Source organism: Rhinolophus hipposideros, assembly GCF_964194185.1.
Source record: "Rhinolophus hipposideros genome assembly, chromosome: 2".
NCBI lineage: Eukaryota > Metazoa > Chordata > Mammalia > Chiroptera > Rhinolophidae > Rhinolophus > Rhinolophus hipposideros.
This window is the reverse complement of record NC_138048.1, coordinates 5086717-5109921: the sequence shown is the minus strand read 5'-3', so window position 1 is coordinate 5109921 and position 23205 is coordinate 5086717.

The following is a 23205-nucleotide window of genomic DNA, read 5'->3' as shown; positions in this document are numbered from 1 at the left end:
TTGGCAACTGGAAATGGAGCTGAGCTGTGCCCTTCAAAGCTAAGATTGAAAGATCAACCACTTGACTTGGAAAAAGACCTGAAGTGCACACTGTTCCCTAATAAAGTCCGCTTTCCCTTCCCCAATAAAATCTTTAAAAAAAAAAAGAAAGAAATCACTCCAAAAGCATGAAAATTGAAGTATTTTATGTAGTGAGATATATAGAGATCTTAGTTATAAATATTTTGGGCTGGAAAAAAATTAATATCTCCATTGACTGTATTTGCATCACCCTCAATCCTGATGCCTATATTTCTGACTGTACTTTGATCATCTCTCCATATTATTGAGTTTTCTCTTGACAAAGAGCCTGACTGATGTGACTGACTGCCCTTTTCTGATACTGTTACAGCCCTGCCATCATTTCAAACCGACACTTCTTACTAATCAATGCTCTACATGGCATAAGATACTTCAAGCACATCAGTATCATTATGAATCAGAGAGGAGTTAATCAATAAATTGCTAAAGGACCAAACTTTACAAAATTATACAAATGAAAAGCTCGAGTACCGTATTAGAGCAAACTAAGAGTTTTTTTTTCTTTAATCCCTCTGTAATTTCTTGTTTTCCAATACTGAACTTTTTTTAGTAATTTCATTGAGGTACAGTTATCATATCATACAACTCACCCCTTTAAAGGGTCCAATTATATAGGCAAACTAAGAATTTTAAAAACACATAACATTTATTTTTTAATCAGGCTGCTGATAATTAATGGAATTACTAGAAGGCTCTGTTTTTATTCTAAAACATGACATCACAAAATATACACCCTTTATTCTTGGTCTGTAAAATGGGAGAGGGGAAAATTCTATCAAAAACCAAACACAAGTAACCAGACTACTGTGTCCTTAGTATGATGAGAATAAGAATAGGACCTACTGACTAAGCATAAATGAATTAGGAGGCTTTGCTAGAATTAAATGACAATGTTTTAGTCAATGGTCTTAGGATTTTCAAATTGGAAACACTTCCAGGTAACACCCACCAGAGCGTGCTCCAAAGAAAAGAGAAAAGTTGAGAGTTCTTGTAGTAAAAAGTACATTCTTGAGAAAAAAAAAACAGTCCTGCATTATTACCTTGTACATGGTCCAAGATGGTGATATTTTAGATGTCAGGTGATTTGTGTAATGGATGTCAGGGAGTCTGGACCTGTAAACACTTTTTCCAAAATTCTGCAGAGGGGGTTATCTATCTATTTCTCTCTCTCTCTCTCTCTCTCTCTCTCTCTCTCTCTCTCTCTCTCTCACTCTCTCTACTTATAGATGATCTAGGATATATAAATATAGATATAGATATACATAGATACACATATAGATAGATACAGATATCCAGGCGTAGATGCATGACTCAAAAGTTCAATAATTTAAGCCCTCAGGATAGTTAATACAATAAAATCTATTCCTTGTGTTTCAGCCCATTCTGATTTAAATAACTTTATCACCTAGGCTACAGTAACTCCATTTTGTTTCTTCACTCTTTCGTCAGACACTGCTATGAAAAATTATTCTTTTTTATTTTATTTTTTATTTATTAGTTTCAGGTGTACAAGACAAGGTAATACTTAGACGTTCATCATTTATATCCCTCACACTGTGGACCCCCCTCCCCCCATCCACTATCCCTCCGACCTCGCACCGAGCCATCACGTTATATATATATATAATTATAGTTGACATTCATTAATGTTTAGCTTCTGGTGTACAATGCCATGATCAGGCATTCACAGTATCCCTGAGGTGGTCTCCCAAATAGGACGCATGTCCATCAGATACCCTACAAAATCTTTACAACATTATTGATTACGTTCCCCAAATTAATTTTCAAAAACCCTGAGGCCATATTGTGGTTACCAACTGTTTCCTAATCCCTTCACCTTCCCCTTTATCCCCAACACCCCGCCCATCTAACAACTCTCAGTTTTTCCTTTGTCCCCAAAACTGTTTATGATTAGTTCATTCACTTATTCTTTTCTTTAGAGTCCGCATATAAGTGAGATAATATGATACTTGTCTTTCTTTTTCTGACTTATTTCACTTAACATAATGTTCTCTAGATCCATCCATGTTGTTGCAAATGGTAAGATTTCTTTCTTCTTTATGGCTGCGTAATACTCCATTGTATAAATGTACCACAGCTTCTTAATCCAGTCATCTACAGATGGGCATTTCGGTTGTTTCCATGTCTTGGCTATTGCGTATAGTGCTGCAATAAACATAGGACTGAATACAGATTTTTGAATTGGAGTTTTGGATTTCTCCTGATAGATGCCTAGGAGCGGAATTACTGGATCACAGGGTAGTTCCATTTTCAGATTTCTGAGATACGTCCATACTGTTTTCCATAGTGGCTGCACCGATCTGCAATCCCACCAACAGTGCACTAGCGTTCCCTTTTCTCCACATCAGCGTCAGCATTTGTTGTTTGTTGATTTATTGATGATAGCCATTTTGACTGGGGTGAGGTGATATCTCTTTGTGGTTTTTATTTGCATTTCTCTGATGGTTAGTGAGGTTAAGCATATCTTCACATGTCTGTTTGCCTTCTGTATGTCCTTTTTAGAAAAATGTCTCCTCAAGTCCTCTGCCCATTTTTTAATTGGGTTGTTTGTTTTTTTTGGAGTTGAGTTGAGTGAGTTTTTTTATAGATTTGTGATATTAATCCCTTATCAGATATATCATTGGCAAATATCTTTTCCCATTCAGTAGGATCCCTTTTTGTTTTATTGATGGTTTCCTTTGCTATGAAAAAACATTTTAGTTTGATGTAATCCCACATGTTTATTTTTTCTTTTACTTCCCTCCCACGAGGGGATATATCAGTAAAAATCTTACTCCTCGTAATGTCTATGAAGTTTCTTCCTATACTTTCTTCTAGGAGTTTTATGGTTTCAGATCTTACATTTAAGTCTTTAAGCCATTTTGAATTTATTTTTGTATATGGTGTAGGAGGTGGTCCAACTTCATTTTCTTGCATGTGTCTGTCCAGGTTTTTCAGCACCATTTATTGAACAGACTGTCTTTACCCCATCGTACATTCTTGCTTCCATTGTCATAGATTAAATGGGCATATAGGCATGGATTTATTTCTGGACTCTCTATTCTGTTCCATTGATCTATGTGTCTATTTTTATGCTAGTACCAAGCTGTTTTGATTACTGTAGCCTTGTAGTATAATTTGAAGTCAGGTATCATTATACCTCCCACTTTGTTCGTATTTCTCAAGATTGCTGAGGCTATCCGGGGTCTTTTATGGTCCCATATAAATTTTAGGATTACATATTCTATTTCTGTGAAAAACGTAGTTGGTAGTTTGATAGGAATTGCGTTGAATATGTATATTGCTTTAGGCAGTATGGACATTTTAACTATATTAATTCTTTTTATCCATGAACATGGAATGTGTTTCCATCTATTTATGTCTTCTTTCATTTCTTTCTTCAGTGTCTTATAATTTTCTGAGTACAGATCTTTTACTTCTTTGGTTAAATTTATTCCCAGGTATTTTACAGTCTTTGGAGCAATTGTAAATGGAATTGTTTTTTTGAATTTCTCCTTCTGATATTTTATCATTGGTATATACAAATGCAACTGATTTCTGAATATTAATTTTGTATTCTGCTACTTTACTAAATTCATCTGTCAGCTCTAATAATTTCTTGGTGGAGTCTCTAGGGTTCTCTATATATAGTATCATATCATCTGCATATAATGATAATTTTACTTCCTCTTTACCAATTTGGATGCCTTTTATTTCTTTTTCTTGTCTGATTGCTGTGGCTAGAACTTTCAGCACTATGTTGAATAGAAGTGGAGAAAGTGGGCAACCTTGCCTTGCTCCTGATCTTAGGGGGAATGGTTTCAGCTTTTCCCCATTGAGTATGATGTTAGTTGTGGGTTTGTCATATGTGGCCTTTATTATGTTGAGATATGATCCCTCTATTCCCACTTTCTTAAGGGTTTTTATCATAAATGGTTGCTGGATTTTATCAAATGCTTTTTCTGCATCTATTGATATGATTATGTGATTTTTATTTTTCATTTTGTTAATGTGGTGTATCACATTAATTGATTTGCGGATGTTGAACCACCCTTTCATACCAGAGATGAATCCCACTTCATCATGGTTAATGATCTTTTTAATGTATTGCTGAATTCTGTTTGCTAATATTTTGTTGAGGAGTTTTGCATCTATGTTCATTAGAGATATCAGCCTGTAGTTTTCTTTTTTTGTGGTGTTTTTGTCTGATTTTGGGATCAGGGTGATAGTGGCTTTGTTAAAAGTGGGAGTCTTCCTTCCTTCTGGATTTTTTGGAAGAGCTTGAGGAGAATAGGTGATAATTCTTTTTTGAACGTTTTGAAAAATTCACCTGTAAAGCCATCTGGTCCAGGGCTTTTGTTTGTTGGGAGATTATTGATTACTGATTCAATTTCCCTGGTGGTAATCAGACTGTTCAGGCTTTCTGTTTCTTCTTGAGTTAGCCTTGGAAGGTTGTGCGCCTCTAGGAAATTGTCCATTTCTTCCAGATTGTCAAATTTGTTGGCATATAGTTGCTCATAGTAGTTTCTTAAAATTTTTTGTATTTCTGTGTTGTCTGTTGTCACTTCTCCCTTCATTTCTGATTTTATTAATTTTGGTCTTCTCTCCTTTTTTTAGTGAGTCTGGCTAAAGGTTTTTCAATTTTGTTTATCTTCTCTAAGAACCAACTCTTGGATTCATTGATCTTTTGTATTGTTTTTCTGTTTTCTATTTCATTTATTTCTGCTCTGATCATTAATATCTCCATCTCCGTCCTTGTGCTCCCTTTGGGCTTATTTTGCTGTTCTTTTTCCAGATAACTTAAGTGTGAAGATAAACTGTCAATTAGTGTTGTTTCTTGTTTCTTTAGGTAGGCCTGCAGTGCTATGAATTTCCCTCTTAGGACTGCTTTCGCAGCATCACATAGATTTCGGGTCGTCGTGTTCTCATTCTCATTTGTCTCGAGATATCTTTTGATTTCTTCCTTGACCTCCTGCTTGACCCATTCATTATTTAGTAACATGTTATTAAGCCTCCATGAATTGGTGTCTTCCAGTTTTTTCCCTGTAGTTCATTTCTAATTTCATAGCACTGTGGTCAGAGAAGACAATTTGTATGAGTTCAATTTTCTTAAATTTATCAAGACTTGTTTTGTGGCCTAACATATGGTCTATCTTGGAAAATGTTCCATGTGCGCTTGAGAAGAACGTGTATTCTGCAGCACGGGTGAAATGCTCTGAAAATATCGATTAAATCCAGGTGGTCCAATGTATCATTTAAGGCTGTTGTTTCCATATTGATTTTCTATGTGGAGGACCTGTCCATTGTTGTTAGAGGTGTGTTGAAGTCCCCTACTATGATAGTGTTACTGTTGATCTCTGTCTTTATGTCCGTCAGTACCTGTTTTATATATTTAGGCGCTCCTAAGTTAGGTGCATAGATGTTTACTAGTGTTATATCCTCTTGTCGGATGGATCCCTTTATTATTATATAGTGCCCATCTTTGTCTTTTAATATGTTCTTTATTTTAAAGTTTATTTTGTCAGATATAAGTATTGCAACTCCAGCTCTTTTCTCATTTCCATTTGCATGAAATATCTTACTCCAACCCTTCACTTTCAGCCTGCGTGTGTCTTTTGATCTGAGGTGTGTCTCTTGTATACAGCATATACGAGGGTCTTGCTTTCTTATCCACTCAGCCACCCTATGTCTTTTGATTGGAGCATTTAATCCGTGTACATTAAAGTGATTATTGATACATGCATAGTTATTTGCATTTTTAAAATTTGTAGTTAGATTGTTTTCATCTTCTTGTATTTACAGAAGTCCTTTTAGTATTACTTGCAATGCTGGCGTGGTGATAATAAATTCCTTCAGTTTGTTCTTTTCTGGGAAGATCTTTATCTCTCCATCAACTTTAAATGATAGCCTTGCTGGATAAAGCAATCTAGGTTGTAGGCCTTTGTGTTCCATCACTTTAAGTATCTCCTGCCACTCCCTCCTGGCCTTCAATGTTTCTGTAGAAAAGTTATTTGATAGTCTTATGGGAGTTCCCTTGTATGTAACCCTCTGTCTTTCTCTTGCTGCTTTTAGGATTCTCTCTTTGTCTTCAAGCTTTGCCATTTTAACTATAATGTGTCTTGGTGTGGACCTGTTTGGGTTTATCTTGGTTGGAACTCTCTGCACTTCCTGGGCTTGTATGTTGGTTTCCTTCATCAGGTTAGGGAAGTTTTCGGACATTATTACCTCAAATATGTTCTCAATCCATTGCTTCCTCTCTTCGCCTTCTGGTATTCCTATGATGAGCATGTTGTTGCGCTTGATGTTATCCCAGAGTTCTCTTAAACCATCTTCATTGTTTTCTATTCTTTTTCCTTTCTGTTGTTCTGTTTGGGTGATCTCTGCTAACTTGTCTTCTAAGTCGCTGATTCGATCCTCTGCTTCATCTAACCTGCTGGTAATTCCTTCAAGTGAGTTCTTAATTTCAGTAATTGTGTTCTTTAGTTCTAACTGGTTGTTCATTATGATTTCTACTTCCTTCTTTAGTTCTAACCGGTTGTTCATTATGATTTCTACATCCTTCTTTATGTCTTCTCTAAGCTCTTTAAACATTCTTATCATCAGTGTTCTGAACTCTGTCTCTGAAAGGTTGGTTACCTCTGCTTCATTTGGTTCCAGTAGTGGAGGTTTTCTTCTGTTCTTTTATTTGGGACATGTTTCTTTGTCTCCCCATTCTGACTAACTATCTGTGTTTGCTTTGATGTATTAGGAAGAATGTCTAGAGTTCTTAGTTCTTGCTGGGTTATCTTATATAGTATGTGTCCTTTATATTTGACTTGCACTACTTCGTTCCTCTCCTCTGCATGTGCTCAAAAGGTGACTCAAGTGTTGTGTATATTGTCCTGTTCAAGAAAAACTTTAATTGCTTTTTGCTTGTTAGTAATTGGGGTTAATTCCTAGGCTGACTAGTTGTTAGACTTGGCTCTGCCCACCTCAGTGTGTTCTGCTTGGTGAGGGTTTACTACTTAAATGAGATTTGGCCTCTATGGGCTCTTGTGCCTTCAGAGAATTCCCTCTGGGTGTGTGACTTGTAGGTCAAACTCGGTAGTACTCTGGTTTGGCTAGAGTTGGCTTTTGGATATGTTGTATCTTGTGCCTCTTAAGCTGGGCCCTGGTAGGGCAGTTTCAGAACAAAGCAAATTACCAAGTACAACAACAACAACAACAACAAAATCAAGTACATTCACATGGAAAAAACAACCGACAACCCCCACTCAACATAGGCAAAGATATCAAAGAAATAAAGACAAAACAAAGCAAAGCAAAACAGACAAACCAACAAAAAAACAAACAAAAACAAAGCAAAAAAGAAAAAAAACACAAAACAAAACAAAACAAAAGAAAACAAAAAAAGGAAAAAGAAACAAACAAAAAAACCAAAAAGAAAGCAAAAAGAAAAAAAAAAAAAGGAAATAAAAGAAACAAAGCAAAGCAAAACAAGAATCAGCACCAGTCTTTGCTTAAGCCCACCAAGTAATCTCCAGGTTGTCCTCTGCTATGCCAGAGTCCCCTGCCTATTGCGCAGGCAGTGTCGGTCACCTGGTGCCCAGAGTGAATTTGGATCTGTAGATTTAAATGCGAGGGGCTGAGGGGTCTGGATGACAGTTTTTAGAGAGTCAGTGCAGTTTCTGCCCTTGCCTGCACATATGAACGCTGAGAGTAGCACCACCAGCCCTGTGTCCAGTACTTCTGAGACTTAGGACACTTGTCCGTGTGTGTGGGGGTGGGGGGGTGGGCAGGAGATTTTTGAGCTGCTGAAAGCCAGAAGCTGCCTCTGCAGCTTACTGCTGATCTCAGGGTGTGCCTCTGCAGTTGCACTTGACCCGCCCCAGGCCAGCCAGAAAGGATGGGGGCTGGGTTTGGAGGGGTCTTCTCTCTCTCAGGCCAGCTGCCTCACACTCCTCCCGCAGGCCCGAAAAGGTGGTGGCTGGGGGTGGAGGAGTCTCCTCTCTCCTCTTCCAGTGAAAATCCCACTCCTCCCAGCCTCTTCCGTGGGTCAGAGCTGGCTGCCAATCTTCCCAGCGCCTAAGCACAGAGGCTCCTCTGTAATCTGACACTATGCCTCAGTTCAGGGGTCAGTTTAAGTCTCTGGAAGGGCAGGGTTAGAATTGGAAGAGCGGGGTGAGGGGTCCAGGTGTGGAGTCTCTGTTCTTTGTCTGCCCTAGAGCCCCCAGCTGCCCGCCCCAGCAGGAGCAATCAGCTGTGGGACGCAGGGAAAGAGCCCACCTCCTGGCTTTTGTATTCTCTGTTCCGCCCTGGGCTCCCGAGCTGCTGCTGCTGTCGGCACACTGTAGGGCCGCAGCTCTACCGTGGGGGGGGGGGAGCGCGCCGCGCGTTTCCTCTCAACCTCCTCGCTCACCCAATTTGCGCACCCCTAAGCAAACCTTCCACGAGTCTCTTAGCTGTTCTCCTGGCTTTTGTGCTCTCTGTTCCACCCTGGGCTCCCGCACTTCCCTGGAGCCACGGGCGGGCGCTGCCGAGCTGCTGCTGTCGTTCGCGCCATGCCGGTTGCGACTTTACTGGGGGAGTGAGCGTCTCCACTTCGCGACCCTCTCTCCTCCCCCGTTCACCCAACTAGCGTACCCCTAAGCAAGCCTTCCACGAGTCTCTTAGCTGTTCTCCTGGCTTTTGTGTTCTCCGTTCCGCCCTGGGTCCCGGGAGTCCCTGGAGGTGCTGGCACTGCAGGGCCTCGGCTCTGCCGTGGGTGGGGGGGCGCGTTTCCACTTCGCTGTCCTGCCTCTTCCCCTGCTCCCAATTAGTGCGCACCTTCAAGTAATTCTTCCACGAGTATCCCAGCTGTTCTGCGTGATGAGCAAAGAACTCCTCGATGGGTTATATGTCCCGTTTGCAACAAGATCCGGAGGAGAACTCAGAAAGTGCTCCCCGCTGCCGCCATTCCTATGACGTCAGTCGAAAAATTATTTTTAGAAAACACTAATCATAAATATTGATATCTTATGTTCAAAATTGCAGTAGATTTCTCATTTAAATATATTCTACATGGCTGTAAGAAGATTTGAAACAATTATATCAGCATAACAACTAATAATTATGTTGTGAAAAACACATCAGTCCTCTTATGTGGCAAATCATTTTAAATATTTGAGCAAAATTGACAGATAATAAAACTGATAATCCTAAAAATTGAAATTAAATAAAATGTGATATGCCCATAATTTAGATATTACTAGTATTTTAATTGAAGTATTTAAGAGTAAGTCTTTTGAAATTAATCAACAAAGGAGGCCATTACACCGAGGTGGTTCTAATGCTATGAAAACAAAGCAAAGTCTAAGCCCGTAAGTGCCTGAGGGTTACAAAATCAAAATGGTAAGTACAACCAAACACAGTCAATGATGCTTTAAGCTATAGCGAATCAAATAATTTCCTTTCTTTGCTTCTACACTCTCTCTATACAGTTAGTGTGGCATAGGACATTTCAATGACAGACTGCATATACAATGATGTTATACCACATAGCCTAGGTGTGTAGTAAGTTATACCTTCCAGGTTTTTGTTAGTACTCTCTACGATATTCTCACAATGATGCAATTGCCTAATATGCATTTCTCAAAATGTATCGTCATTACTAAGAGGCACATAACTGTGTAAGTCTTTCCTCTGGATCCTATCAGATGAGTGGGTCTAACCACTTCTGGTTTGGTACTGCCCCATTTGAGTCCATAAAGGCCCAAATAAACTCTTAATTTTTAAAATGTGTCTCAGTTTACCTCTAATTCTATCTGTTTACATTTATGAGAAGGAGTCTGAGTAGGGCAGGTAGAGTCAGAGGTAAAATACTATGTTTTGTTTTGATTTTAAAAGTTCTAAACTTTTTCACAAGGAAATACATGTGTAAATATATGAGATGACAGATGTTAACTAAACTAACCATGGTACTAATTTTACAGCATATACATAAATAATTTTGTTGTATAACTTAAATGTTGTATGTTAATTATATCTCAATGAAACTGGAAAAAATTCAAATTAAAAATGTATTTTTACTACCTTAGTACAATGTTCCAATAATTAACTGGAGATATTTATCTATATTTTCTTTATGTATAGTTCTAGAAAATAAATTTTAATAGCCTAAAATAATTTAATTTTATAGTAAATTTAATCAAGCGTAACTCTATAGGATTTCTAATTTAGTATTTGTAGGTTTTTCTCTTTGTAGGCTTTTCTCTATGAGGAACACATTTTTTTTCCCTGCATACTCAATTGTCGTTTCTACTTCCCCACATCTAATAAATCTGTGAAAGAAATGTTCCCTGTGTTTAGTAAAATGTAAATATTGTCACTGATGTATGCTGAGAGCAAATGATAAATACTTGGTCTTATTTGTGTTTTCTTCAAGAAAACAATGTTAACATACTTTTCTATTTTCAGAAAACTGTATTATGTAAAATATATTCTTCAATTCTTATTTATATTCATTCTCCTTCTTTGTCGTTTAGCTTTTTGGTCACAACATAGATAAAGACCCTTCATATGATTAACCTTCAAATTAACACATCCACAATAAATTAGTGTTCTTTTGAAAACGTTCTGGATCAGGAATCCAAACAACAAAAGGGAATTCATGATTTACACTAATTACTTGAATAACGGAATTGATTTTTTTTCCCCTTCTTTTTGTCTGAGAGGAGTATGATACCTTGGGTTCAATGATCAGGACATGTAGTTAGAAAAAATCTTACGGCACACCCAGTATTTTAGCCAAACAAATGGGAAGTTTAGAACTCTGGAACCTCATCACTCAGCATTACTTTTGACGATTTCAGGCAAAACTTTAGAAGGCATTTCTCGGTGTCATAGACGAACAAGCTGCTGATGAATGCCCAGGGTTTCCTATTTAAATAGATAGACCCATGCATCTTTGCAGAACTATTCATTAAGAATGTTGGGAGTTGGTGGAAAGGGTCCTAGGAACCCACATTTTTAACAAGCTCTTCAGAAGATGCTTATGCACATTAGAGCCAGTCCCTTGGTGGCTTCATGGAGATAAATTTGGAGTCTCAGGTTTAAATGCAACTCCTAATTTTAAAATATTGGGGACACTGTGGCCAACACATGTTATGTGATTTCTTCAAAGCTCAATAGTCAGTCAGTGGTAGGGATAAGATTTGAAAACTTGAGTCTTTTGCCTCTTGGCTGTATTCTATTAAGTTGGTGCAAAAGTAACTGCATTTTTTGCAATTATTTTTAACTTTTTAAACCGCAATTACTTTTGCACCAATCTAATAGTACTCTTCCTACTAAACTACACTTGTTGCAAAAGTTTTCCATTAGGTTTCATTAGAATTTCCACTAGCAATCACATGTAAGTTTGCCAAATTCAACTTTAATATAAATCAATGTTAAAAAAACACAAAAATTCCGTATGCAATAAGTTCTATATAGAAAGAAATAACCTAATTTAAAATTAATTTCCTATAGAATAGTCCTGCATGACCTGACAATTCTGGAAACCACCTCGTTGTTTTCCAGACTTCGTTGGTTACCACCATTACTTTAAAGAATTTCCATTCAGTCTACACATTTGCCTATACTGAGCAATACCTGAGAACTCCATGTAGGCCACAGAGCTATGGATTGAAAATAACTACGTTCTTTTACCAAAGAAGAACTACATTTTAACATATAGTTACTATGCCAATTTTCTTTTTCTTTCTTTCCTTCTCTCTCTCTCTCTCTCTCTCTCTCTCTCTCTCTCTCTCTTTCTCTCTCTCTCTCTTTCTCTCTCTCTCTCTTTCTTTCTTTCTTTCTCTCTCTCTCTCTCTCTCTCACTTTTATCTTTCTTTGTACCTCTTTGATCTCAGATACTTTTTTCTTTTTAAAATAATTTCTCTGCTCCACTATTTTTGAGAAAAGTGTTAGTAGTATAATTTAACTGAGCAAAGGGTAGATTTAATGTTGTAGTGCAAAATCCTGCAAAATCAGATTTACATAGGAATTCTGAAAATCCTAAATATTATTCTGAGGCCTTTAGACTTTCCTTTGAAGGCAAAAGGCCATTTTTCAGCTGACTTAATCTTTTCCCAACGCTAACATTTCTCTCAGAGATAATTCTATTATTTTCTTACCAATATATAGAGTGAACTGTGAAAATTTAAACAGCATAGCAGAAAATTTAAATTATTCATAATATATTTCACTCTTACATTCTCATGAGAATCATTGTCTTCCCTATAAGAAAATAAAGAATTTAAAACACATGGATGATGAAGAATTTGAAGAAAGTTGGAATAGCAAACATTCTTAAAAGTCACAGAAAGTCAATAGTAAAGTCTCTTTACATATCTTCCATTGAAGACTGTATTCTTCAACAATTCTTAAAACAAGCACATGTGGTCACCTAAATAGTTAATCTGATTATATGTGAAATTTTAGAAAACACACGAAACAGAAATGAACTCACCATGATGACCATCTTTATACTCCATAGATAACATTTCATTTCCAAATCAGATTTCCAGTAAAATGTGTTTAAATCTGTTTTTAAAAACATTGAATTTGTTTTCCTATAAACATATTTCCTTTTACACAAAACACACCTTATTCTTATATCTTTTGGCTGTATTTGGCTTATGTTGGAGTATTTTAACTCTATATTATATGTAAGTTAAATTATAAAATATAGGAATATATCTGAAAAAGATACTAATACTAAAAACAACATCCAAATTAAACCATAATGGACCACTTCAAAATATCAGGTAATGTGTTAACCAATTTACCTATATTATTTCATCTACTGTATTAGCAGAATAGAAGGGATATTTTAATTTCTAAAAGTTAAGCTTGATGGAGGTCATCAAAATGGTGGCATGAGGTGAGCCTCTGGAAATCTCCCTTGAATTTACAACAAAATGAAAAACTATAACTTCAGAAAGGACTCCCTGCACAGCAGACAGGTAAGACAAAGAGTCTCACTACTAAGTTGACCTAAAGGTGGGAAAATTGCACGAGCATGGGAGGAGGGAAGGAAGAAGTGTGGAGACGGAGCCATGTGGGAGCAGAACACAGAACTAGTTCAGTGCGCCGAGCTCGCTGCATCCTGGAACTACTGCAGCTGTGGGAGAGGGAAGAACTCAGACTGCTAAGGCTCCATTTATGGCCCACAGGGTTGAGGGGACAGCATATAACACGGCTGAGTCCAATGCTCACAGCAGAGACGTCGGAGCAAAGACTGAGGGAAGAAAGCTGAAAACGGTGGTTTAAGCCCTCACTGCCAAGGAGAGAACAGAAGTTGTAGGCACTGAGACTAGCCGCCCTTTCCCTACCCTCCCAGAGCTTGCCACATCCCCACCTGCCTGGTGCTAGAAACGGAACAGTAGCAGTGTCAGATCAAAAGAATAGAGTATTTGCAGTTCTGAGAACTGTGGTCTGCAGACACTGATTCAAAGCCCAACTAGTTCCGGCAAAGGGGAGGGAGCTGTGGAAGCAGGGCTGGCTGTGGTGGTGGTCGCTGTCATTGCTCTGAGCCACCTCTCACAACTCACCCTGCCTCTGTCCCCAACTAACTGGTTGGATCCCTGTAGGAATAAACAGAACTGCTGAAACATACAAACTCTGAATCTGGTGCAGGAAGAGATTTAGAACTTCAAAAGCTCTCTGCATCCCCACAGGGACTCAGCCCCCTATGACCCAGGCAAACTGTTAACAGAGGAGAAGTCTGCTTTCCAGGGAATCCCCCCATTGTGTGAGAAGCTGAAATAGTGCAGAGAATACATAACACGACAGTGTGAGAGAGAAAAAAGGGCTGCAGTCGGAGAGAAAATAAAACATTCTACCAACATGTACAGGAAAACAAAAGAAAGACCACTTCCTATCAACCTGTTGCAGAAAACACTCCTGTAGATATCTAGGAGGAGAAATAATATATCAGTAATTGCCATGAACAACCAAGGCAACAAGACAGCTCAGAAAGATAGTGAAAAGTCTCCAGAAAAGGAACTTAAAGATATGAAAATATGTGACTTAAATGACAGAGAATTCAAGATTGCAGGTCTGAAAAAACTCAACGAGATGCAAGAAAACACAGAAAGGCAGTTTAATGAACTCAGAAACACAATCAAAGTACAACATGAACATTTTACCAAAGAGATTGAAATTTTAGAAAAGAACCAAATAGAATTTCTGGAGATTAAGAACTCAATAGAAAAAATTAAGAATGAAACAGCCAGCTTAGGTAGTAGAGTTGACCAGATGGAGAAAGAATCAGTGACATCGAAGATAGAAACCTGGAAATTACACGGATGGAAGAAGAAAGAGACTTGAGACTTAAAAGAAATGAAAGAACTCTACAAGAACTTTCTGACTCCAGAAAAAGCAATATAAGAATAATGGGCATACCAGAAAGAGAAGAAAGAGAGAAGGGAACAGAGTGTATATTCAAACAAATAGTCGATAAGTACTTCCCAAATTTGTGGAAAGAACTGGATCCTCTAATCCAAAAAGCAAATAGAACACTTAATTACCTCAACCCCAAGGCCTTCTCCAAGGCACATTGTATTGAAGCTGTCAAACATCAACAACAAAGAAAGAATCTTCAAGGCAGCCAGGGAAAAGAAGATGGTAACCTACAAAAAAAGCCCATTAGCTTATCATCAGATTTCTCAGCAGAAACTCTGCAAGCCAGGAGGAAGGGATCCAATTATTCAAACTATTGAAAGAGAAAAATTGTGAGCCAAGAATAATATATCCAGCAAAGATATCCTTTAGATATGAAGGAGGAATAAAGACCTTTCCAGACATACAGAAGTTGAGAGAATTTTCTAATACATGACCTGCACTACAAGAAATACTAAAAGAGGCTATTTGACCACCATTGACAGGGATAATTTGTGTCAAGCAAACATTAAGAGGGGGAGAGTAAAGGCCTGAACTGGACTATGGCAATGGAGAAAGTAGGCATGGTGAAGAAAATGGAATACTCTAAATATCAAACTTTCTTTTACATAAACTTAAGGATAACCACTCAAAAAAAAATCTAGAACTGAAATATATACTGTAATAAAAGAAGAAACAGAGGGAAACATCATAGAATACCACCACACAGAAATAAAAACAACAACAACAAAAAGGCAAAGAAACAGTGGAGTCACGGTCCTCCAGAAAACAAAAGATAGAATGACAGGAAATCCTCACATGTCAATAATCACCCTAAAAGTAAATGGACTGAACTCACCAATAAAAAGGCATAGAGTAGCAGATTGGATCAAAAAATTGAACCCAACCATATGCTGTCTCCAAGAGACACATCTCAGCTACATAAACTCAAAGTAAAAGGATGGAAATTGACACTTCAAGCAAATGGTACCCAGAGAAAATCAGGTGCAGCCATAAGGATATCAAATGAAACAGACTTCAAGGTGAAAAAGATATCAAGAGACAAAGATGGACATTTTATACTGGTAAAGGGGACTATACAACAAGAAGACATAACAATCATCAATATTTATGCCCTCAATCAGGGAGCACCGAAATATACCAAGCAACTATTAACAGAACTAAAGGGAGAAATTGACCAAAACACAACTATACTAGGGGACTTAAATACATCATTGACAGGTATGGATAGATCATCCAAACAGAATATAAATAACAAAATAGCAGCCCAAAATGAAACATTAGATGAAATGAACATAATTGATGTATACAGAACACTTCATCCTAATGCATCAGACTATACATTCTTTTCGAGTGTACATGGAACATTCTCAAGGATAGACCGTATGTTGGGGCATAAAAGCAGCCTCAGCAAATTTAAGAAGATTGAAATCATACCAAGCATATTCTCTGATCACAAGGCTTTGAAATTGGATATCAACTTCAAAAAGAAAGCAAGAAAAAACACAAATACATGGAGATTAAACAACATACTTTTTTTCTCTTTTTAATTAGATTTATTGGGGTGACAATTGTTAGTAAATTTACATAGATTTCAGGTGTACAATTCTGTATTATATCATCTATAAATCCCATTGTGTGTTCACCACCCAGAGTCAGTTCTCCTTCCATCACCATATATTTGACCCCCTTACCCTCATCACCCACCCCCCACCCCCTTACCCTCTGGTAACCACTAAATTATTGTCTGTGTCTATGAGTTTTTGTTTCTCATTTGTTTGTCTTGTTCTTTTGTTGTTTTTGGTTTATATACCACATATCAATGAAATCATAGGGTTCTCTGCTTTTTCTGTCTGACTTATTTCACTTAGCATTATACTCTCAAGATCCATCCATGTTTTCACAAATGCTCCTATATTATCTTTCCTTAACGCCGAATAGTATTCCATTGTGTATATGTACCACAACTTCTTTATCCATTCATCTATCGAAGGACGTTTTGGTTGTTTCAATGTCTTGGCCACCGTAAACAAAGCTGCAATGAACATTGGAGTACACATGTCTCTATAGAGAAATGCTTTTATATTTTTTGGGTAGATACCCAGGAGAGCGATTGCTGGGTCGTATGGTAATTCTTTTCGTAATTTCTTGAGGAACCTCCACACTGCCTTCCATAGCGGCTGCTTCAGGTCCTCTGTCCATTTTTCAATTGGGTTGTTTGTTTTTCTGTTGTTGAGTTTCATGAGTTCCTTGTATATTTTGGATATTAGCCCCTTATCAGAGGAACTGTTTGCGAAAATCTTCTCCCATTCAGTTGGTTGCCTCATTATTTTGTCAATAGTTTCTTTTGCTGTGCAGAAGCTTTTCAGTTTCATATAATCCCATTCATTTATTTTAGTTTTTACTTCCATTGGTTTTGGAGTCAAATTCATAACATGCTCTTTGAACCCAAAGTCCATAAGTTTAGTACCTATGTTTTCTTCAATGCAGTTTATTTTGTCAGGTCTTATGCTTAAGTCTTTGATCCATTTTGAATTAATTTTGGTACATGGTGACAAATAGCAGTCCAGTTTCATTCTTTTGCACATAGCTATCCAATTCTGCCAGCACCATTTATTGAAGAGGCTGTCTTTCCTCCATTGTATGTTTTTAGCTTCTTTGTCAAAAATTATCTGTCCATATTTATGTGGCTTTATTTCTGGGTTCTCAATTCTATTCCATTGGTCTATGTGTCTGTTTTTCCGCCAATACCAAGCTGTTTTGATTATTGTAGCCCTGTAGTACAAGCAAAAATCAGGGAGTGTGCTACCTCCAGTATTGTATTTTTTTTAATATTGCTTTGGCTATTCGGGGTCTTTTGTGGTTCCAAACAAATCTGATTTTTTGTTCTATTTCTTTAAAAAATACCATTGGGATTTTGATGGGGATTGCATTAAATCTGTATATGGCTTTGGGTAATATGGCCATTTTAACTATGTTGATTCTTCCAATCCATGAGCACGGAATGTCTTTCCATTTCTTTGTGTCTTCTTCAATTTCTTTAAAAAATGTCATAGTTTTCAGCATATAGGTCCTTCACATCCGTGGTTAAGTTTATTCCTAGGTATTGTATTCTTTTTGCTGCAATTGCAAAAGGAATTGTTTTTTCTATCTCTTTTTCTGAGATTTCATTTTTGGTGTATAGGAACGCAATGGACTTTTGTACGTTGATTTTGTAGCCAGCAACTTTACTGTATTCATTGATTGCTTCTGATAGTTTTTTGGTGGAGTCTTTAGGGTTTTCTATATATAGCATCATGTCCTCTGCAAAGAGTGACAATTTAACTTCTTCATTCCCAATTTGGATGCCTTTTATTTCTTTCTCTTGCCTGATAGCTCTGGCGAGAACTTCCAACACTCTGTTGAAAAGCAGAGGTGATAGGGGACAACCTTGTCGTGTTCCTGAACGTAGAGCAAAGGGCTTCAGCTTTTCACCATTAATTATGAGATTAGCTGAGAGCTTGTCGTATATGGCCTTTATTATGTTGAGGTATTTTCCTTCTATACCAATTTTAGTAAGTGTTTTAATCATAAATGGATGTTAAACAACATACTTTTAAAGAACGACTGGGTCAAAGAAGAAATTAGAGGAGAGATCAAATATACATAAAAACAAATGACAATGAAAATACATCCTACCAAAATTTTTGGGATGCAGCGAAAGCAGTTTTCAGAGGGAAATTTATATCATTACAGGTCTATCTCAAGAAACAAGAAAATTCCCAAATAAATAACCTCATGTTACAACTTAAAGAACTAGAAAAAAGAAGAACAAGTGAAACACAATGTCAGCAGAAGAAAGGAAGTAACAAAAATCAGAACAGAACTAAATGAAATAGAGAACAAAAAAAACAATAGAAAAAATTAATGTGACAAAAAGCTGGTTCTTTGAAAAGATTAACAAAATTGACAAACCCTTGGCTAGACTCACTAAGATAAAAAGAGAGAAGACACTAATTAACAAAATCAAAAATGAAAAAGGGGAAGTTATCACTGACTCACCAGACATACAAAGGATCATCTAAGAATACTGTGAAGGACTATATGCCACCAAATTCAATAACTTAGAAGAAATTGACAAGTTCTTAGAAACACATAGCCTTCCAAAGCTGAACCATGAAGAACTGGAAAATCTAAACAGACAGATCACCAATAACGAAATTGAATCAGTCATCCAAAACCTTCCCAAAAGCAAAAATCGGGGACCAGATGGCTTCACTAGTAAATTCTACCAAACCTTCAAATAGGATCTACTATCAATCCTGCTCAAACGCTTCCAAAAAATTGAACAAGAGTCAGTACTCCCTAACTCATTTTATGAGGCCAACCTTACCCTGCTAGCAAAACCTGGTAAGGACAACACAGAAAAAGAAAACTACAGACAAATATCTCTGATGAATACAGATGCAAAAATCCTAAACAAAATTCTAGCAAATCGAATACAACAATGCATTAAAAAGATTATTCACCACGACTATGTTAAACTTAAAAGCTTCTGCACAGAAAAAAAAAAAAACAAAACAAAACTAAAAACAGCAACAAGAACAAAAAAACATCGACAAAACAAAGAGGCAACCAACTGAATGGGAGAAGATTTTTGCAAACAGTGTCTCAGATACGGGGCTAGTATCCAAAATATACAAGGAACTCATGAAACTCAACAACAAAAAAACAAACAACCCAATTGAAAAATGGGCAGACGACCTGAAGAGACATTTCTCCAAAGAGGACATACAAATGGCAAATAGACATATGAAAAAATGCTCAACATCACTAATCATCAAAGAAATGAAAATAAAAACCACAATGAGATATCACCTCACCCCAGTCAGAATGGCTATCATCAACAAGACAAATAGTAACAAGTGTTGGAGAGGCTGTGGAGAAAAAAGAACCCTCATACACTGTTGGTGGGAATGCAGAGTGGTGTAGCCGCTATGGAAGGCAGTGTGGAGGTTCCTTAAAAAATTACAAATAGAATTACCATATGACTCAGCAATCTCTCTCTTGGGTATCTACCCAAAAAATCTGAAAACATTTATCAATATAGACAGGTGTGCTTCAATATTCATTGCGGCTTTGTTTACGGTGGCCAAGACATGGAAACAACCAAAATGTCGTTCAATAGATGAATGGATAAAGAAGTTGTGGTATATATACACAATGGAATACTATTTGGCGGTAAAAAAAGATGATATAGGGACATTTGTGACAACATGGATGGATCTTGAGATGATAATGCTAAGCGAAATAAGTCAGAAAAATCATAGAACCCTATGATTTCACTGATATGTGTTATGTAAACCAAATACAACAAAAGAACAAGACAAAGAAATGAGAAACAAAAACTCATAGACACAGACAATAGTTTAGTGGTTACCAGAGGGCAAGGACTGTGGGGGGTGGGATATGAGGGTAAGGGGGATCAAATTATATGGTGATGGAAAGATAACTGATTCTGGGTGGTGAACACACAATGGGATTTATAAATGATGTAATACAGAATTGTACACCTGAAGTCTATGTAATTTACTAATAATTGTCACCTAATAAATTAAAAAAAATGGATTATTTGTTTTCTTGTTGAGTTGTGTGAGTTCTTTATATATTTTGGATATTAACCTCTTATCATAGAGGTTGTTTGCAAATATCTTCTCCCATTCGGTTGGTTACCTTTTTGGTTGATGTGTCTTTTGGTGTGCAGAAGCATTTTAGTTTGATATAGTCCCTTTTATTTATTTTAGCTTTTACTTCCCTTGCCTTTGATGTCAAATTTATAAATCATCTCTAAGACCAACGCCATAGTTTAGTACATATGTTTTATTTTATGCAATTTATTATTTCAGGTCTTATATTTAGGTCTTTGATCCATTTTGGGTTAATTTTGGTATATGGTTGCAAATAGCAATTTAGCTTCATTCTTTTGCAAGTGGCTATCCAATTTCCCCCCATCATTTATTGAAGAGTCTTACTTTTCTCCATTGTATGTTTTCGGCTTCTTTATCAAAAGTTATTTGCCCTTATATATGTTGGTTTATTTCAGTCTCTCAATTCTGTTTCATTAGTCTGTGTGTCTGTTTTTCTGCCAACAATATGCTCTTTTGATTACTGTCACTTTGTAGTATAGTTTGAAGCCAGGGAGTGTGATAACTTTAGTTTTTTTCTCAGGATTGCTTTTGCTATTGAAGGTCTTTTGTGGTTCCGTACAAATTTGACAATTTTTTGTTCAACACTTCGGAAAATATCAGTGGTTCTACCAACACCCATAGCAGTAAAAGCTGAGCTGAGTGAGGAGCCTAGAATTCCATGCTGGCCAGTCTGTAATGAGGCACCCCAACTCCCTACCAAGATGGTGTCTGATTATGCTAAATAGGAAGCTGGGTCTTTTATACTCAAAAGATAGTGAAAACATTCCTCCCTTGTTCTCACAGTGAGAGGAAACCATGTGGAGAGTCTGGACTTCCACTTCAACCTGGCAATCACAGGAAGGCTCTCCCTTCCCACAGTGACGGTATCTGAGGAGGCCTGATGAAGAGTTAGGACTTTCACCATGCCCAGGGATAATAAGGTTGGTGACTGTCACTCTAAAGAGGCACTCTATGGCTCACAGTCAGAGTGGTATCAGCAGAGGCTTAGTGGGTGAGCTGAGACACCCACCTCTGCTCAGAAGGAAGAAAAGCCCCTCACATCTTTTGTCCTTTCTTCTCCCTCCTCTCTCTGCAGCCCTGTCCTTTCTGCCTATGGGAACACCATCACCTGCTGGAATAGTGTCAAAGGAAGCCCATCAAGAACAGTTAGAATAAAGCTGAGAGTCTCATGACATAATAGTCAAAATGCCCAGGGTTCAATAGGAAATAACTTGTCATACCAACCACCAGAACAACATCAACATGAATTAATAAAGACAATCAATAAATGTCAACACCAAGATGACCATGAGCTTTATATTATCTAACAAGGATTTTGAAGCAGTCATAATAAAATTGTTTCAAAAGCAATTATAAACATATACTTTCAAAACCTTTTTTGAGACCACTATTACCAAAATTATACAATGACAGCACAAAAAGAAAATAAAAACAAATACCATGAGTATAAAAATAAAAATCCTTAACAAAACATAAGCAAATGAAATTTAGCAATATATAAAAGAATTAAACACCATGATCAAATGAGGTTCATTCCAGGGATGAAAGGCTACTTCATTATTTGAAAATCAATTAATATAATCCACCTATTAATAGGCTAAAAAAATCATACGATCATATCAATTAATGCAGAAAAACAGTTGATTAAATTCAACACCCACTTATTCTAGGGTACAGGGGAACTTCCTCAACTTAACAATAAGCATTTACAAAAAATCTACTGTTAATATACTAAATAGTGAAAAACTGAATGCTTTTCTCCTAAGGTCAGAAACAAGGAAAAAAAGAGCCCTCAGACAATTCTTATTCAACATAACATTGGAAGTTCTAGCCAGTAAAACAGGCAAGAGAAGGAAATACATATTGGAAAGGAAGAAATTTCTATTTTCAGGAAACACAGTTCTCTGTGTAAAAATCCTAAGGAATCTCCAGAAAAACTTGTAGCATTAATGAGTCCAGCAAAGTTATAGCATACGTGAGCGACATACAAAAATTGTGTTAGCAGTGAAACCATAGAAATTTTAAAAAAGGAACATTTGCAATGCTCATACCATAAAAACATTTATTTACATATTAGGTATAAATTTAACAAACTTGAACAGGATTATATGCCAAAAAATTAAAAATGTTGGCAAAAAATTGAAAATTTAAAATGTCATGATAAAAACTAGTGACAACAACTAATACTATAGATGAACTGGGGAAACTAGATTGCTCACTAGTGCTGGTGGGAATGTAAAATGATAAACCCACTCCTGACAACATTGGGGCCTTGCCTTATAAATCTAAATATTAAATTGCCAATCGACCTAGCAATTGCACTCTCTACTCCAGAGAAATGAAAACCTATGTTTATACTAAAACTCATACACAAATGTTCAGAGCATCTTTATTTGTAATAGCCCCCAAACTGGACTCAGCCCAGACATCCTTCAATAGGTGAATGGAAAACACACTGTGGTGTGTACATCTAATGGAATACTACTCAGCAATAAGCAGGGATGGACTTCTGATACATACAACAACCTGGATGAAGCTCCAGAGAACGAACCGAATGAAAAACAGCAGTTACAAAAAGTTAAATCCTGTATGATGTCATTTACATACCACCTTTGAGTTAAGGGACAGGTGTAATAAGAGGGGCAGGAAGAAAGAGAGTGTAGCCATAAGAAGTCAACCTGAGGGATCCTTACGGTGATAGAAACGTGTATATCTTGCCTGTACCAATGTACATATCCTGGTTATTAGATTATACTATTACTTTGCAAGATATTACCATTGGGATAACATGGGCAAAGGATAGACGGGGCCAATCTGTATTATTTCTTATAACTGCATGTAAATTTAGAATTCTTTCAAAATAAAATCATTTAAAAATCCTTAGAAAATCACAGACTATACTGCTAACAGATTGTTGTCTATTTCATAATGACTTTAGGGTCCTGTGTGCATGTTTTAAAATAAATTGTTTGGAAATCCTTTTTGGCAATTCCCACCTTAGTGTAAGTTTCTGAGTCATATTTTTGTTGGTTGGTTT